Source organism: Amblyomma mixtum, chromosome 3 (genome assembly GCF_055824585.1).
Source record: "Amblyomma mixtum isolate Tamu chromosome 3, ASM5582458v1, whole genome shotgun sequence".
Lineage (NCBI taxonomy): Eukaryota > Metazoa > Arthropoda > Arachnida > Ixodida > Ixodidae > Amblyomma > Amblyomma mixtum.
The window spans coordinates 228,057,482-228,065,029 of NC_143014.1; the positions used below are offsets into that span (position 1 = coordinate 228,057,482).

General features: G+C 42.5%; 1 long non-coding RNA gene across 1 annotated transcript; it reads right to left on the bottom strand.

Annotated features, from left to right (window-relative positions):
• Nucleotides 1-1,428: 1,428 nt before the first annotated feature.
• Nucleotides 1,429-6,930, bottom strand: LOC149353937 (uncharacterized). Its single transcript, XR_016291132.1, has 3 exons — nucleotides 6,483-6,930; nucleotides 5,836-5,910; nucleotides 1,429-1,587 (listed from the first exon to the last, which is right to left on the bottom strand). It is a non-coding gene; the product is annotated as an uncharacterized LOC149353937 (long non-coding RNA).
• Nucleotides 6,931-7,548: the final 618 nt, after the last annotated feature.

Sequence of the window (7,548 nt, forward strand, 5' to 3'; positions counted from 1 at the left end):
GTCGATTTTATACCGGCCAAATTGGTAGATGGTGAAACACTCCCTTGCAAGAGTATTAGCATTCCTTGGGTAGGCCCGGACGATCTTGCCTGCCTGTCCACTGTCCCAGTTGTAAAGACTGTTAACCTAAACTGAACTGCACATTATTATTGGATGAATAAAGGGCCAGTTGGAAAGAAATTCTCAAGGCTGTTGCCATCCTGAGGTCGAAGCCAGATAGGTGGGATAGCATGCCTTCTGTGTCCATTTTTCAGAAAGAATTAGAATTTGTTTCCCTCCCTAGGTTGTTTTTGCAACGATTGTTTGCAGATTACATGCGCAACTGATCCATATGAGCACTCATTTCTTCAATAAATGTTCAGTTGTCGTACCACCTTGTGTTTCGCCTGCCTTTGTCCCATCCTGTTTTGCGGTTTTTCTAACGATTACCAACCAACTGGCCTACAAGCACGTCCTTCTAAATCTGCAAGTCCATTGCCAAAACTGTGACCGAAAAAAGCCATGCTACCCGTGTTCAAAAAAGTGTCATTGTGTTAAAAAAGCACCAGAATAAGCTGAAATGACAAACTGGTGGGAGCCGCCGGGATTTTGAGGCTCGAGGATTAATGGGCAAGAACACCCTCGGAAAAAAAGATTGCCTTTCTTCAGGATCTGTTTGACCTAGCCCTGGTTTTATAAACATCTTGCATGCCTTGACTTTTCTGCCAACTCCTCTATTTTCGTGTTTTTGTTTGCTTTTATCTTTATTACTAATTGAATTTCATATTTTGATATTTTATCTCTGTCATTTTTACAGTAGCTCATCTTCCTCCTTTAGCCATGTTAATTCTTGGCTTCACCTTTGTTGCTCATGTGCATTTATTCCCCTTTTATTCTTTCAGTTTTTTAGCTCACTTCACCTTTGTAGACCAATTCTTGTTTGCTTGCCCAATCACCATTTTCTTTTCACGGCATGTTTTTTCTTGCCATTTTACTTTTATTTCACTGCCCTTGATCTGTGTTTGCATGTAGTCTTTTAGTTCCGTGTTATCAGACCAGTACTTAAAACTTTTGGTCAAACCCTTCCACTGTTTCACGTGCTGGTGGTCTTAAAATTGACTTGCTTAAAACTATTCCTTTAACCTTGTTATGGTTTCATCCTTCCCTGCTCTATAGTCTTGGTTTCTGTTTCTAGTTTGTGTTGTTTTCCCACTATTGGCCATATCACTTGTTACGAGTGCATAAAATTGCCACCTGTTGGCACCTGTGTTTTGGTTATATATGCAGTGTTTCGGTGATTCTGGAATAAATCTGTAGTCAGCACCTGTGCCCTCATATTCTTTCTTTCTGACCCCAGTCTGTGTTTCTAAGCTCTGTCAACCACAAAAGATCAGCACCAACTAGACCGACAGCTTGCCCTATTCAAGCTCAATGTGTACTTTTCAAAGAAATGCTATGGCGAAAACACTGTACTTACAGTAAAGCCTGCTTGACTGAGTGAATACCACTGGCAATTCGCAAATTCCCAGCCTGCTCCTGGTTGCTGGCTCAAGCCGCACGCAACTTTGTGGCTTGCCCGACTTCCACGCAACTCTTGGTCCCTTGAAACTGAAACATAGAGTGATGAGTGAGAGATATCAGATTTGATATTCTTGCATTGCTGCAATGACTAAGAAAAAACGATATTTTCCATAAGAACAATTATTATTTCACACTAGCTTCGCAGAGTAAACCTCGTTTATCACGACCTCGTTAACACTGACATACTGCACAATCCCAGCCTGACTGCATCTAGTTCTATGGTGTCATATGCTTGTTAGCTATGAGCCCTTGGCCTTGCACCGGTTAATACAGACAACCTCGGAACGGGCAATCAGCTCCGAGCTTTTGAGTCATAGATACTCACAAGCTCAGTGGTCCCAGGGGTTCTAGAAATATTGGCAGGGCGACACAGTAACAAGCATTCCGCACCAGTTGCTCTCGCTTCATTGCAAAAAAACTCGCACAGCAGACCTGTCCTCCATTTTGCAGTGTGAAAATAATCAAATTCAAAGCATGCACACAAAATGTGGACCTCTCTTCGAACAGAGCTTCATAAATACGGGTATAATTATTGTAATTAAACCTACCTGCAGTTTTCAATTTATCCTAAAATTTTATGCAACTCGACGAGCAATAAAAAGGAATTAAAATAGCCAGCACTGTTTAAACAATATAGCTACGAAGAAATACGAGACGTATCCACTACACCCCAGTGGTTCTTTAGCTTCATGCATTATCAAACTACACTTTCTTACAGGCACATTTGCACGCGAAGATGGGTTTAACCCAATCTTGATGAATCTTTCTGGAATGCAACAATAAGAAGAAACCAGTTTTACTCAAAAACAAAGGGCCCTATACACTGCATCACAAGGCGAGCTAGGTGCACTTAAGTCTACAGCCCCTTCCAGAAGTCTCCAATTTGCCTGTCCTCTACAAGGATCCCTGTCCGCTGCTTGTCGAATTTTGCTATCCCGCCTTGCTAGTTCTCCCACTGCCCTTCTCAAACTCTTGGAATTCTGTTGCTCTAGCAGATCATAAGCTATTGTATTATTTTTTGTTTTAGCACTACACACTCCATGGCAACAATGCTGGATAATGTACTTTAAATAGGTTTGTAGAGCGTGCAAGTGGCTCGCAGCTTGACGAAGAGGTGAGAAAAAAACGCGGAGCCTGACAAATAGGTGCGAAAAAACGTGGGTTATTTGGAAGAAATGGGCTTGGGCAGGAGATGTAATGCAAAGGCAAGATAACCAGTGGTCCTTAAGAGTGATGGAGTGGATTCCAAGAGAAGGCAAACGTAGCAGGGGGCAGCAGAAAGTTAGGCGGGCGGATGTGATTAAGAAGTTTGTGGGGATACGGTGGCCACAACTGGCAAAGGACAGGGTTAATTGGAGAGACATGGGAGAGGCCTCTGCCGTGCAGTGGGTGTAGTCAGGCTGATGATGATGACAACCTTGTGAATTTGCCTCGCAACAACCGCTGCAGCCTGATATTCTGTAGAGCAGCACAATGGCCTTCATTTTTTGAGTGGTGAAGTATTCAGCATTTTGTTTCAACCATGAGTGTAAAGGGAAGACGTTTTACGTTGCACAAAAAGAAAGGAATTACATGCATACTGGGCTTTGGAAGAATTCCCTGTGGACATTACAAAACACTGCCATCCTTGCTTTATCTCTGCCAGGTAACAAAATTCATTATTCTCCAAATACTTTGGACAAAGACAAGCTGCCGTGCACTCATTCGAGCTCAGTGGACTTTCCCTCAAACCAATCTTCAGTAAATAATATCAGGATTAGGCAAAAGTAACTGCAGTGTATTTCAGTGAGTCAGCGCCTTTTACAGAAAGTTTTGGAAACAGAAAAGTTTATGAGCTTTGTGAGCACATGATGACTGCCCAATCTATTTACATAGGCAAATGGGAAATTTGCCTTCCTATTCAATTTATGCACATTCAAACGATATTTACCGCTGTAGGCCACATCAGTTCTGTACCAGGTAGCACATGCCAAAAAAAAAGCCTCGATAGCGTAATAAGTAATGTGTGGTTGACTATAGAACTTAAAATCTAGGCCATATCTCTTGGATCTAAGCTTGACATATTTCTGCATAATACTATACTGCCGATACAAAAAGCAAAGCAATAGAGAGAGACAGAGAAAGTTTACTAATGAAATTAACAAAATATTTAGCTGGCACTTAAAATCACTGCCCTGTTACTCAGCATGAGGAAGGAAATAAGAGGGAAAGACGAAGGAAAACAGGTGCAGAAAATTGTTAACGTTTAGAAAATAATAAACAATTTTTGGAAATGATGTATCCATTACTTTACTTGGTTTTAAAGGGTTTAATGCCACAAAGCGGCGCAGGCTATACAGGGCGCTATTGTAGAGGACTGGAAAATTCTTTAGGTGTGCTGACATCACACGGTACCTAGGCCTGTAGCATTTCGTCTCCATTGAAATGAGAATAGTACAGCTGGAATCAAAACTGGCTGGAATCGAACCTGCCTCTTCCGGGTCAGCAGCCAAGTACAATAACCACTCAGCCACCATGACGGCTCCCATTTGGGGTGACATGCATCAATGTGGTGACTGACGGGGCTGACAAAGTTCACTTCAGAGAGGGTGTGCATTGATGAGGTTATATAATTCAATTCTCCCTATGCCACATAATTAGACAGGTAAAAATTTATTATGAGCATATGCTGCCTATGGCAGGCCAAGAGATGTAAGACACAAAGCATATGTCCATAAAATGAAGGCAAGAGCACAATTTCCTGCTGTGAGTAACCACTCCACTATCCAAAAGGATAGCCAGCTTCTTTAAAATATGTATGTCCTGCCTATGTCCATTTATGATTCCCGCTCAGATTTTAATTCGCATTTATTTCCAACCAACTCAGTTCTCTCCCAATCTCTTATCATTAACCCTATGATTTTCCTGAGTGGTTCAGCGCACTGTTCTCAATTTTAAGCCTTTTATAGCGTACCCCACTTTTCCCGACAGCTTAGCAAAGGCAAAGCAGTTTAAAATTTCTTTTTGAGCATACTGCAAGGTGCTGCTCGTAACTTCTGAGTGCATGCCTAAGGCAATAAACCCCTTTCTTTTTCTCCCAACCATTTCTTTCAAATGCTCTATATCTGTGCATGACCTGGCCGAGGTGTATTCTGTTTCGACTTCCAGTACCTTACTGCATTTCATAAAATGGCCTCTTTCCTGATTATTAAGTATTGATTTAGCTCTCATTTGCACACTGAGTACTGATGTCCTCAATCATTTGCAAGAATTCATCACTTATACTACAACTCACCACTAATACTACAATAACATGAAATCAAATATAACTGAGCGGTTCTCCATGAGTCTTCGCATTTCCTGAACCAACCCGCTGCTATGCAGAGAGGGTCACCTCATCTAGCATCATCACATCTTGTTCAGGGTATGTGGGTTGTGCAAAGTAAACAAACCGTTGATTTCAGGTCACTGAAATCACTGTAGTTTTGACAGAAAACTACAAATTAGCTGGTGCAATGAAATGTTAGTTCTAAGAAGGTCTGCTCGTTTTTTTTATGCGGGCCCAAGTGAACACAGGCTAAACTGCATGCTGTTTGATGTCAGTGCAGGATAAAGATCCCCAGGTGGCCAAAATTATTCTGCAGCCCTCTGCTACGGCACCTCTTTTCTTCTTTAACTCCCTCCTTTATCCCTTCCCTTGCATCATGGTTCAGGTGCTTATCAAGATGTGAGACAGTTACTCTGTCACTTGCCTCAAAAACCAATTTTAAATTTTTCAAGGATACTTTCAAGAACGTAGAGGTACAAACTGTACAGTAAAACCACATGCTACAGCAATAAACCAGCAATACATCTGCGCTGACAGGAGCTTGCCAAGTACACTGCAAGGATGCTATGCCACGCAAGATTTGGTGTCATCATACAATGTTACTTTACTGACTGACATTTCAGTGTACAAGCAAGAAATACCATTAAAGTATTATTGTACAGCACAACGTTTTTAAAAGATAAACGAACATTTTGGCCCTTTTAGAGGACACACATGCATAAAAGGCAACAGGTGTGGAATAGTCACTGCACCTGAAGCAGGCTCAGCTTTATAATAACAGCGCAGTGTCAAGAGCTACATGTGCGGCTATATTTCGTACAAATTTGCAGTTCATGTAATAAGCTGAGGTACTGCTGTAAAGTGCATGTAGAGTTCTGCATGCATTTTTAAACACAGCAGTGAGCCTATGTTGAAAATATTTTTCAAAACAGGCAGGTAAGGTATGCGTAACTGAAAAAGAAAATTACCATGAATGGCTTGGAGGGATGGCACAGCTGAAGGCAGGAAGCACGCATGGCCCAGCAGATGCTGGCAGCTGGCAACTGCAGATAAATACGTCCCAACCAACAGCTGTCAGTGCCAGTGACAATGTCATGAATGACAACAAAACAAACTGTCGACTGCTTCAGAAACTAAAATAAGGTATTAATATAGGAACACAAAAAGCAATGAGGTGGCCCATGACAAAATAAATAAGGAGATTGTATGTGAAACACCCATACACATTCTTTGAGTACATTTACATGACTGTCATAACCACAATGAAAGATGAGCTGGCTGGAATACCGCTTTATTTTTATGCATGATGAAAAGAGCCCAACTATTCGAATATAGCATGCGCAGGCTTTAGTTAATTACTATTAGGGTGCCTTGCACCAGCATCTAATGTATTCTTAAATTGAACGTAGCAACCAGTCGACCAGTTTACCTTGCATAAATGAGAAGAGAGAATGGAAAAGGCATGAATTCAATAGCAAGGAGCCCAATATCTCACGTCACAACTGAGCATGATACGAAAATTAGCAGTGCATTTAACAAATCTGCACACAAATAAAAACAGCAAAACATTTGTCGAGTGGCAATGGAAGTAGGGGCAAGAGAAAAAAAAAAATACCGAAGAACACTGGTGAGTGTGGTGCAGGGAGGTCTGTGGGTAGGGTTCCGTGCCTGGGAACAGTTCCGAGCGCCGAGAACTGCTGCCGGCAGTCAACCAAGAATAAATAAGAGAAAGTGAAAATGAATAACAAACCATCACCAATTGCGAACGACCTGAAAGCGGGCCGCATAAGCGAGGCATACAGCAAAAAGCTTGAAATCCCAAATAAGTGTGCAGTTGCATCCCCAACAGTTCAGTGCCCTGAAGGAGAGGAAGCATGGACGCCTACAGTTCAGGGAAGACACAAGAACGACCTAACTGACATAATATTGCCAAATTCTGTTCCAATGGGGAAGCACAGATAAAAAGTTTACAAATGACTAGTAAATCTGCGCCAGCCTTCCACATGCGATCACTGTCTTCGAAAAAATTTGCATGACGAATATTAAGAAGCACTGATCCGATTAGCACCAACACCGAGCAAAATCATCCGGCGTCGATTCGCAGTTCGCCTAGCGCGAGTGCTTCATCGCGCAGCACTGCCGCTCATAATAATCTTCTAAATAGCACAAATCCACCCGATGGGTACCAGCCGCGAGCAAAATCGTCCGTTGTCAGTTCCCTTGCCTGTTGTCAGCTGTCCAAGCAAAAGCGCTCTCACCCGCGGCACTGATCGTCGTCTTCTACGCTGTACAAATCCATGCCAGTTGAATGTAGTAAACATTGTAGTTTTTCGCAGCGCTGCCAAGCGACCGCATAACTCTGCTGTGATCTCTGGTGGCATTTTTATTTACCACGGCACCTGAGTACTAAACGCAGAAATAGACTATGAAGCAACACTTATCACGCAGGCTATACGCCCGTGCTTTTCTGGCAACGCATTATAGCTGAGGCAACCGCACGCAGACTGTCTCCACTGCCATCCCTATATAGCCGCACACTAATAACGCGTGCGAATACAGATCAGTAATAGAGAAGCGTTGACGGGACTCACCGATCAAGCAGCTCATCCAGGCTTAGTAAAACCACGCCGTCGTCTTCATTGCCTTTCCAGGTGACAAGGCGTCGTAGCGCTGCCTTTCTT